This window comes from Natator depressus, chromosome 2 (genome assembly GCF_965152275.1).
Source record: "Natator depressus isolate rNatDep1 chromosome 2, rNatDep2.hap1, whole genome shotgun sequence".
NCBI classification, from domain to species: domain Eukaryota; kingdom Metazoa; phylum Chordata; order Testudines; family Cheloniidae; genus Natator; species Natator depressus.
In genome coordinates, this window is record NC_134235.1 from 56,319,251 (window position 1) to 56,331,457 (window position 12,207).

At 41.4% G+C, this 12,207-nt stretch overlaps 1 protein-coding gene across 1 annotated transcript in view; it reads right to left on the reverse strand.

The window, feature by feature from the left end:
* Positions 1-9,065, reverse strand: part of KCNB2 (potassium voltage-gated channel subfamily B member 2) — a 303,213-nt gene extending 294,148 nt beyond the window's left edge. The window contains exon 1 of the mRNA XM_074944237.1: positions 8,330-9,065. The gene's annotated coding sequence lies outside the window, so the exon portion shown is untranslated. The remainder of the gene's footprint in view (positions 1-8,329) is intronic.
* Positions 9,066-12,207: the final 3,142 nt, after the last annotated feature.

The following is a 12,207-nucleotide window of genomic DNA, read 5'->3' on the forward strand; positions in this document are numbered from 1 at the left end:
ACTAAAGTCAGTGCCACCAGCTCCATACATAAAACACAGACACTCGCACAAACACAGAGAGAGAGAGAGAAATGTGAAAACTTAAGAAAAGTAGTTAAACTTTGATACTCCATACATTTATTAAATTATTAAAACATATTTCTTGGTTTTGAAAAATAAAACAGTTGTCCAAGATCTTGCAGACCAGTTTTATGACTATATGCAGCTGACAGCTGTAGGGAACACTTTACAAGGCTTTGGAACTTCTATAAACAAGCCTATCCAAGCACCTAAGTCAGTTTGATAAGTTCCTCGTTCTCTTCAGGTTGAGCATGGATGATGAGCTGAACTCACCCAATCAGTAGCACTTAATTTTTTTTTTTTTTTTTTTTTAAGCCTCAAACAGACAAACCAGGCCGGACAGAATTAGGTAGTTAAGCAGCCTGAAGACAGTAAAAGAGGCAATTGGTAGAATGTTCACAAAACCTGGTAACTACAAGTGCTTGAATGTTTTGGCTTATTTAAGTTTTTTGAACCCCCAATAGCGCATGTAATTACTTATTGGATTTTAACTCCAATAAAGAGTGGTAGATCAGCCCTAGGCTCAAGTGTAGTTGACCTGGAGAACTTTAAATAAGCATGAGCTTTGTTTGCCTAGTTTATTTTTCCAAGTTCATTGTAATTTTGTGTGAAAATAGGAGAAACTTTATCAGTTCTTAGCTTCTGTGCCTGGTGTGACACTACGATGACACTTCACTGTAGCTTGGACACTAAACTAAACCACTTGGGTTGTTTTTCGATTCCCTGGAATATTCAATTATTACCATAAAAGTGATTGTAAATGTTATGTCTTCTCGTCAGGTACCCGCCACAACTGAAAAATACTGCAAGCTACTTCATCCCTACCTTTCCTCTCTCTATTCATTCTCTCTCTCTCTCTCTCTCACACACCCACACAGAAAATATTTTATCACAGCTCTTTATGGATTTTTCAGGCCTCTGGCTCATTTCTTACACTGCAGTAAAAATGCTGGTCGAGGCTGTGGTACAGCAACTCTAGGGCCATCTTTGGGTTTCCAGTTGATCTGATATACCATAATCTGGCTTCAGACACTGTCACAACATAGAGTCAAGCCTTGCAAAGATGTACAATGATATTTTATTGCAGGCTAACTCTGGGCCTGTCATTCCTCATTATTAATACTTCATCGTTTGTGCTTTTGACAACTAGCTGGCTACCTGATCCTAGCAAAATCAATTCCAACGTATTCCTGCTCGTTTTATAAAATACATTTCCATTTCATCTAATCTAACACAGCATGTTAGCATGTCTCACAAGGTTTTGTTTTGGGCCTAACTCTCCACAGCGTCTCCATTTTTCTATTCACTTTTGCATTCTGTTCTTAAGGGCTGACTTACTATAGACTAGCTGAAAACGTGTCTTTTACTGCATATTCATCCTTCTCTGGAAATCTTGGTGCGCGTCAATTGTCACAGGGAACACAGAGCTGAATTGTGGGCAATTTTTTTATTTTCATAGATCCAGAACTGAATATTTGATATCCTCAGAGTAGGGACTGCATCTTAGTATATATTTGTACTGCAGCTAGCACTACAGGGCCTTGATTTTGAGTGAAGCCTCGGAGCCATACTGTAAGAAAACTCTGATTAGTATTAATAATAAATTAGATCCCATTTTTGTATTTACTATTTGACTGGGGTTTTCATAATGTCACAACACGTTGAAACTGGGAGATATTTTTAATTCAGCACGTTCCTTCCATGAGATGCTGTCAAGATTGGTAGGCCTAAAACAGCGGCACCCTTTTGAAAACACTGTCTTCATGAATCTCCCTCTTCCGTGCTTGATAACAATTATCGCTGCCACCAACAAACTGAAAAAATAAGGAACGAAGCATTTTTCTGGGAGATTATTTATTTAAATTAATGGAAGCAGATTACTAAAGCTGATTATTATTATTATCTGATTTGTATTAATCTTTGAATAAAAGCAAATCTAAAACCATAACCATGAATCCAAGTCACTTATCAGAATCTGAAATCAGAACTTGAATTTATTGATGGAATTAACCATTGAATCAGAGCATCCAAAAAATAACAGTAAATTGAAATTCAGAGGAAAGATTGTCTTGTTTGTAAGGAACCGATCTCGGACTTAAGAGATCAGGGTTCAATTTATGGCTCTGCCAAAGACTTCCCTGGGCAAGTCAATTAATATCTATGTGCCTCAGTTTTAACTAGTGCCTTTGTACATAGTTAGAAATCTACACAAAGCCTTAGCAGCAAAGTCTCATCATGGGAAAGCCTTTATCACTAAAAATTAAATAAACAAATATCAGCAGAGGCTTTCCATACCCTAGCTTGAATCTGGAACAGCCAACACCTTGAACTTCCAGGTGTCCCAAATTCTCTGGTGGATACCCTCAAAAAAGTGGGCCTACAAGATGTCCATAGTATCCTGCTAACTGCCCAAGATCTTCCCTTGCCTTCTTCAGCTGTGCTGCATCCAGGCTACCATTGGCTTCGGTAGCTGGCAGGGGAGCACTTCTTCCTGGGAACTGTAGTCTAACGTGGGGAGTTTTTACATTTGTTTTGTATTTTACTGAGTCCTACCAGAACTGGGCCTTGCATGAGTTTTGGAAAGGCAGGTATCAGGCTAGTGGAAAGCTGATATCTGAATTATTCATATTGAGATCTAAAAGTTGGCCTAGGAATCCAAAACAAATATGGACATATATGCACAGCCCTATGCAATATCAATGGTATAAGGCATTTTGAAATAAATACATGTTAAAAGGAAAGTCCTTTTAAGGTTGGCATGGTAAATGAGTTAATGCACTAAAACACTTTCTATGTATGAAACCAAAACATTTAATAAAACTTTGAAGCCCCCTTAAATGAAGTCCTGTATAGAGAGGTCAACATTTTAAAACCTGGATCACTAAAGTTAAGCATATAAATTCATATCTAGGCCTACTGAATAGTAATGGCCCAATTTACAGAAGTGCTGTACATCCACACCTCCCATTTACTTCAGTGGCAGTCAGCATCTCTGAAAACCTGGCATTTAAGCATTCACTTAAATGTGAATTTGCAGCCCTAACTTTAGGCACCCAGGCTTGACAATTTTGGCCAGAATGCAATTTTAGCACAAGACTATGCAATTAGCATCAGCAATGATCAGTGTGGGGAAAGAGCTAGATGGAAATAATCTGGAAGTTGGCACCACTGTCAAGGTAAATAATTTTTTGGGGCTATTAACCTTGGCAACCACTCAATGAGCACGTTAGACATTGTCACTCATGCATTTGTAATTTCAAGGCCAATTATTGCAGTTCTCTGTTTTAAGTCTTCTTTGAAACATCAGTGCAATTGTTCTAGCTGTAGCAAAATGACTGCAGGTTGGGTACATTTTCTGCTCACGATGTCCTAGCATCTCTCTATAACATTGGTATCCTTGCATCAGCTATCTTTGCATCCATATTAAGTATATGATAACAGACAAGAAGGTTCATGATGTGGGAATTCATCCAGTTAGATTAAGGCCATCAAACTCACTGATGACCCAAGTTTTAAAAATCAAAATGCATAACTGAATTCTCTGTAGAACCAACCTATTGTCTCATTTTTTGCTGCTGCTGCATCTGTTAGTTTCTTCATCAACACTTTCTTTGCAAATTGAAAATAAGGCTATTTTCTAACAGGTTCATATTTAATGAGCTACTTCTTAATAAAAAAATGCTATGAATTGTTTTGAGATGCTTCTTATTAAAACTCCCAGGTAAGTTTATTTTGTATTTTATTGCCTAGAAATAGAATGATAGTAATTGATCTCTATTTGTTAACTTGTTATGTAATCAATGGGATAAACTCATCCTTGGTGTAGTCAACAGATGTCGCATTTTAGGAGTTTGCACTATTAATTTTCATTACAGCTTTACTTTCTATTTCCTGGCCACATTATCTTACCTAAAAAGCGGACATTTTATTTCTTAATTATTTATTTCTTAAGGAACTAACACACAGTACAGAGGCAGCATGCATAAACTTCTGCAATGTCACAATATACTGAGGTCTTGCTTTCACTATATTATGGGAACTAAAACTATGGCTGCTGGATACTGCTGGCGGTCACTACATTATGCCCTGCCTGAAATATATTCTTCATGCATCTCACCAGTGTATCTGAAAATATATTGGTCCTTATTCTCCTCACTTTTGTCCACGTAATTTCATTGACGGCTCCTCAGGGTCTGTGAAAGGATGAATGGGGCCATATGGAAACCAGACAAACACTCTGTTTTACCTGTCATTATGGTTAAGAGTAGATTTTCTTCATTAAAAAACCCCCAAGCTTTTATGCCACCAAGCCTTTTCCATTAGTGTTTGCAGGCTGTTCTTCGGTGTGGTCATCATAAATGAGTAAGAATTATTTTGAGTTTTCAAAATAATACTCATGTACTAAATTTAGTTCAAAATTATCCTATTTTTATTGCTTGTAGTTTAAGGTAACAACCACAAGTCCTCAGTTTACAATAATTTTGCATGGCTGGCAGTTGCAAGTTCACAAATGTGTGTGTCACTTGCACTTAGACTATAGTTCATACAAGTAGTTCTCAAGTTCAATATCACTAGAAAATAGAATGGCCTTCCTAGTCTCTCTACCCATAAAGGGGAATATGGCCAGTATAATCTTAACAAATTTTAGATATTCTGACTGATGCATATAATACCTAGGGTTTATGTGGTCATGAAATTAGGATTATATTCTAACATAAAATCAAACTAGAGGAGAAGACAATGACTAATTTCTATTAAATGAAAATCTTCTTGTTCAATTTAGCTATTTATTTTAATAATTTTTAAATTAAATCAGAGTAAAAATTAATTGTCATGCTAAATAGCAAGATAAAATAAAAGTCTGTTTGCTACAGCAGACAGTAAAAGAGATGCTATCTGAAAATGTGCAATGAGCAAAAAAACACCACAAAACAGATTCTTTCCATGCTGTTATAGAATCATGGCCTTAGAGACAGACTTCTTTGGTCATCTACCTTTCAGTCAAACCAGCTTTGTTTTCTATTGTAAAATTGCATGAATTTTGTCCAGCATAGTTTTGAATGTCCCAAGCAATGGTGCATCCACTATTTTTAGGGTGGGAGGGAGAAACTCCTCTAGACATAAAAAAAACTTAGGTTACGTGATTAAAGGGTTATATTGATTTATTGATAAAAGTTGCAGTCAGAAAGTGGACATTAGTTTCTACCTACTATAGCGTGATAGGTAAAAGACATTCCACATATTGAGTGAAAAATCCAATAAATAAAGTTTCCAGTACCACCATCCAAGCCATGAACTAGAAAGAAAAATGACAGTTTCCTATAAGAAACCATACATTTTCTCTCATGATGCCAACATTCTGGTAGAAACGATAATACTGCAGATATAGAGGGTAAAAACAGTTCATTTGTAAAGTTTGTCTGAGTTGGTCACGTTCAGATGTCTACAAAATAGAAAGCCTTGTTGCCAAAAATATGTCCTAGTGAAGTATTATAAGCATACAAAGAATCCATTAGATAGACATCACCCATAATTCTTAAGAACCATATGCATATTGTTGCTAGATAAAAGTTTATAAAGCAAAAACAGAATTCTTTGATAAAAATGATCCACAAAAGTTTAAAAATTCATACTTTTAATTGAGGTGTGTGTACTGTCTGGCCAACTTTTACACAAAACTAGTGATTTTTAAGTGCCTCAATGTTTGGGTCCCTAACTTGAGATAACTCATTCTATTTCCAGATTCTTGAGGATATCTGCACTTCCTAAAAATCAAGCCCCTTTAAAGGTGTCTCAAGTGGGACCCCCCCTAAAATCACTAAGCACTTTTCAAAATGTCATTAATGTAGCTGACTGTTTTCATATGAATCATGCAGAACTGAGACTATATAGCCCTCTCCAGTATATAGTTTCTAAAAGAACAAAATATGAACTAGAATATTGGATGGGATGCCCTCAGATACATAGCTTTAAAAATAATTAGTGCCCCAAGAATAAGATGTTATTTGCACATGTACTAACATGGAGCTCAAGGAACTTGGAAAATTGAGATTTTCTTTTGAAAAGTAACAGGAACACCATCTGCAAACTATTTGGTTGAGTTTCAGTGCTTAATTTGTGCGAGGACTTGCTGGGACTCAGCACCAGCAACTCTAGGTTTGGGAGTTCATAGCCCCGGCACCTCTGGGCTTGTCACATCAATTATGAGAGTAAATCATTCTTGAGCCCCAGCATCTCTTTCATGACAAATTAAGCACTGTTGAGTTCCAAACTCTGGCAAGGAAGCTCCTCTATGCTTTTACCTCCCCTGCTCTTTTTCTCCTTAGCTTGTCCCTGAATGGCAAGCCAGATGTGTGCCAATTAAATTTGCCAAAAAAAAAAAGTGTGACCATAAATAAATGCATAGGAAATTGCACCATCAAGCCAACAGGAAATTTCAAAATGCTGAATCCAGTAGAAATGATCAGAACAAAATAAAGTTCCATTTGGAACATCGTTTCCTCCTGATCTTGATCCTGAAGACATTTTCATTTTTAGTGTGTGTATACTTATGACTGAGGCTAACTTGAGGCCAGTGCAGCACATCAGTGCGAGTGTCTGATAGAGAAAGGAGGAGGGCAGTGTAGTTCGAGCATACACTGTTTTGAAAACAACATGTCGAGGTATCCTTTAAAAATGAGTTGGGGCAGCTGAAAATACAGGAGAAACTGGGAAAGGGGACTGGGTGTGTAAGTGTCTGAAAGGCCAGGGAGGACTGGGCAATACAAATTGTGTACGAACTTTTTTCCACTGCACCTTACCTTTCTGACAAAGATTACCAGACCGTTAATACCAAATAGAAGATGATCATACAGCCAACAAATCTCACAGCCACCATTAATTGAGTGATTCTACTGCCACTAAAGTCTCTGGCAAAACTCCCTTCAGATGGAAGTAGGATCAGGCCCTACTTCTTGATTAGATATGTAGTTTTTGTCAGCTCCTGCTCAGCCTCAAGTGCTTGATTCTATTTCTCCACTGAACTGGTTGAAGCATCCTTCAAACACACCACTTGGGTAAACTTGAAGAACTCTGTGGTTTTAAAGCAAAGCTTCCTCACCAAGCAGGTTTCCACTCCCCAAGCCTGTCCAGCTTTGCTGCTATTCTTCCTCATCTAAACCGACCCTGGCAGCTCTTCAGTACTAAAGGATAGGATTATTGACTGAAATCTCTCTCTTAGGTGTCCTCTTAGTCACAAGGTCTTGATGACTATTTATTTGCTAAGGGACATCTCTTACACCTGACAGTATTAACACACCCTTTATATATAGAAAAATGAAATGTGATTTTAGCACTAATGTGGGAACTGGAGTTAGTCTCATCAGCAATGAGTTAAAATGTCCCAGAAACAGTAAATATACCATTTATTTATATCTTAATCATTATGCAACTTGACTTGAATGAAGTCCAAGAGCTACTATAAATATGGACAGTACATGCATAGGTTATAAACATAGCTTTATGTACCCATGCATTTAAATATTGCTATAAATCAATAAAATATATGGAGTGGATTATGTATAAACATGCAGCATACCCACATTTATAAATACACACATTTCTAAACACAGTATTGTATATAAAATTACAGTATGCTGCATACTATACCGGTATGGGTATGTTTAATAGTTTCACTACTTTGATAAGGAAGATCTTTAAGTCACTAGGTACACTGGCAAAGTACAATAACAGATATCTTTTGAGAGATGTAAGGTTTTATTTCATCAGGTCCCCACCAGCAGTATAGTGCACCAGAAACAAGTGGTGAGCATTTATCTTTATATTTCATCAAAGGCAGGAGGTAGAATACTACAGAATGTTTTTCTTCCTCTAAGAGCTTTGAAGGAATAAAAATAGAAATCACAATTTTTCGTGTGTACGCTACATGAGAATCTTTCAACCCCATCCACAACGGGGGGAATCATATTTATGAAAAACTGAACCTACCAGGCATCCTGTCTAAAAACAGTTCTGTGCCTGGAAACAGCATCGCTTTACAGCTCCTCGAGAAGCATTTCTGAATGTTGCACTTTTGCGTGTGCATTCAAGGAGAAAGCTCCCAGCTACCTTACTTATAAATAATATCTTAAGTCAGATCTGGGCACTGTAAGTCCAGTTGGAGCCATATGGCAGTTTCCATCTTCTTTGCAACTAATATCAGCGTAAGAAGCAGTGGGGATTCATTCTTAAGAAACACTCCACAGTCGACGAGCAATGCCCCTCCGCTTACCTTATTCAAACACACCACGTTCAGCATAAACACGGGCTGGAGAACCACAAAAGGCTCAGGGATTCCCTCTTTCTTCCAGGGGCCGGTCTCCGATTTCCTGTGCAAGTGCTCTGTTGACAACCCCGCGCAGAGGGGAGAGGTTTGTTTTGGTGGCTTCTTTTCTGATGCTGATTATTTGCTCTGTATTCCTGACTCCTCCAAATCACCATCCCCCCCGGGGCGGAGGGGGCTGAGGGAGGACAAAAAAAGGGAAAGCCATCCTCTAAAAAAATCAGTGCAGCGAGCGGCTAGGATTGCAGGCTGAGAAAAAAAGGAAAAGCTCCTCTCGCCCCAGTGTAATCTCCCTCCGACTGCATGTGATGTGGTGGCTGCTGGTGGTGGTGGGTGTTGGTGTGTGTCTGCGGATGTGTGCGCTGTGCAAAGGGAACAGCAGCGGGCCGGGAGCTCGGCACAGCATGGAGTGAGCTGTGGAGACAATCAGAGGCACACGCAGGCACACACTGTGTGCACAGACACGGACTGCACACTTGAGGAGCTCCATGCCCCTTAGCCAGGGTGTACACCCATGCACACCCTCTCTGCTGCTAGCTAGGGTGCACGCATACACACACCCGGAGCAGAAACGCGCGCTCACACAGCCTTCTCCCAGCCATAACACATGGACACAGCCTCACTCACTCCACTTCGCCTGGGTGGGCACACTGCAGCGAGCTCCCTTCTTCAACCAAGGGACACATGCACACACCCTCCCACCACACACACACGCCTTCCTCCTCCCAGTCAGGGTGTGTACACACACCCCTCCAAACACACACACTCGCATTCCCTCCCTACATACACACATTCCTCTTCCCAGGGAGGTAACACATTCACACACTAACAAATTCAGAGACTAACAAGCTCTATTGGCATGACAACCTAAACAAGGTGTCGCTAACGTGAAAGGTGGGGAAACCTTAAGTGTCTATGAGACGGTACAACACAGTGCGCCTCTACACAGAGGAAGTCTCATCCCTTCTCCCCTTTGCCATTATTGGCAAGTTTTGATTGTGTAGCAGGCTGTTAGAGAGGGTGCTGTTATTTTTGCTGCCTCTTTCCTCCGCCCTGGGTTTATGCAGTTTCTCGTAATTGCCTTATAACGCAGTCTTGTTCCTGATAATTTGAGGAAATCTCTCTGATGTTCCCTTATATTTTGGATATTGGATTAGAAAGTGATTCTCCGTTTCAGTCTCCCCTCTCTCCCCTTGGTTGCTTAACTGTTCCTCTGGAGGGTTGCCCTGTACTTCCTGTTTCCACTTGCCACCTCTAATTCTGTGAGGGGTAAGAGTCTGCCTTGGTTTTGCACATTTCACTGTTGTGCAGTACTGTAATTTGCTACTATGAAGGTTCTCTGAAGGGATCTGTGGAAGTCTAGCATGTTGCTATTTTTGATCTGTTGTTCCTAGTGCTTATGTGTTTTGCACTAGTGTCTTGAACATACTCAGTTTAGGGTGAGATGGTTAGTGATTTCAAAGCCTGCAAGTGTTCTATAGAACTGGATTGTGTTTTCAGCTGCTTTTAATGTTTGGTTCTTTGCAATAGAGGGAGTACCTCACACACACACATGCTGTAAGGGTCTACATGTCTACACAGGGAAACTGAGCAGCATAGCTATCGCAAATAATTTCACCACTATAGTTATGCCAAAGTAACTCCCCTGTATGGACACTATTCCAGAATAAGATTGACTTTATTCCACTCAAGGCAGAGTAGTTATTACAATAAGGTTAATTTTTATTCTGGAGAGTGATTATTCTGGAATAGCGTCCACTGGAGGGAATTAAGCAGCATAGCTGTAATGGTATAGTTATTCCATGATAGTTATCCTGGTCAATTTCTCCAGGTAGACAAGACCTTTCCTTTACTTGTTTATTTTGCCTAGTCAGGACTTTTGCATGCGTATACACCTTCCTCTGCTCTGCCACAAATGGGGGCTGGAAGTCAAAGAATTCCTCCTTTCCCATTGGGGAACCTTCATCTGCTGAAGAGAGGAAAAAGAACAAGACATCTCTCACCAACCTGGGGTCCACCATCATCCAAACCCAGGGGTGAAGGAAGGTACAACATGAGGCTCTCATCAGCTGGGGAGGAATAGAGGAGACATCCAATCTTTCTGCTGCAGAATACCTCCTCTCCCATTCCACCTATGGCTCTTCAGAGCCACCTCTCATCCAAAGAGGGCTTATTAGGTCTTTCCCCCTCACCTCCATAATCCCTGGATGGTGCCCAACTAGCCCACTTCCCCTGTGGTCTTTGGGGGATTGTTGCAGGACAAGTACACACTGTCCTGCTCTTGGGCAGGCCAAAGGTATTTGTAGCCCCACAGCTAAGTCCACTTGACCACCCTTATCCTCAGCAGCCAGAGTCAATATAGCAGCCCTCTCCCTCAGGGCTGTGTGGCCTAGAGGCCTGTTGGGAGAGTGGGTCACCAACCCAGCACTGGGTGGTGGCCACTGTAGGAGGACCCAGGCCCTCCCTACTCCACCAGATCCCAGTCCAGTGTATTTGCCACTGGATCAGCAGGGATCCAACCAAAACACACTGACTTATTTCTCAGTTCTACAACTGGATCAGTATATAGTCTCCCAGGCTATTTCCTACCCTGTCTCCCAATGCAGTGGTCTGGGCAACTCCAGGGTCTCCAGGTTCCTCAGCCTGTGTAGCTCCTGGTGGCTCCAACCTCTCTTGGGTGTCTTCAGTTAGCCAGGTATTTGCCTGAATCTCAGGGCTTCTGCAGCTCCCGGGCTGGAGTTGGTAATATGCATCCTCCCTCCTCAGCAGTCAGCACTGACAGAGCTGGGCTGCTCCCTTTTATACTGGTGCTCCAGTTGAATCATGCCCAGGAGGAGTGAGGGGCACGGCTTCCTCAGCCCACAGTATGGCATTAACCCCTCCTTGTCCAGTACGGGGTGAGTACACCCTGTCACAGGGATGCTTCCCAAACCCTTGTTGGGGAGTGGGGGAAAGAGATGGGAGGGAGGTCAAGCAGGTGTTTGCAGAGATATGGTCACTTTATTCCCCAATTCACCCTCCATCGAAGCAGGGCCAAGACTCCCCATCGGCCCTGCTGCTGCACAGTAATGCCTGAACCCAAGAAGCAGCAGCAGGGAACATTCAAAATCAGGGTCCAACTACCATAGGGAAACATCACCTTCTGCACTGGTGAGGAGAAGTGGGCCATACCTTTGCCTCCTCCCTAAGAAATAAGATGGAGGAGAAGGCATGCAGCCATCCCTGAAGAGTGCAGAAAGACAAGAGAGAGCAGGAAATTGCCCCTTGAAGTCTTTGTGGATGTGGGGGGGGCCAAGAGCCTGTCCTCTTCCCTCCAAAACTCCAAACAGTGGCCAGCTATTATGTGTGGGAGGGGGAGATCAGCTCCCTAGGTGGCTTCTCCCTCCCCCTCTACTTCCCACCTCCTCCCGGTTCCTCCACCTAGGAAGACAGGAATGGAAATAGTTAGCTTAGCTAGCTCTTCTCCCCTGCTTGCAATTGGAGTCATCTGTTTTCATTCTCCTTCCCACATCTGAGATACATTCACTATAGATGCGTAGAACAGTTTTCCTCCTTGCCCTCTAGGGTGACCAGATGTCCCGATTTTATAGGGACAGTCCCGATTTTGGGATCTTTTTCTCATATAGGCTCCTATTACCCCTCCACCCCCTGTCCCAATTTTTCACACTTGCTGTCTGGTCACCCTAATGCCCTCATACACAGAAACAGTCTCTGGCAATAGTGCCTCAGCTCAGGGCAAGCAGCCAGTTGCCTCACATACACCTTTTGCCTACCCCAGGTCTGGATTAGGTACCAGCTGGCACAGAGTTTTTTCTCCCTAGGAGGAC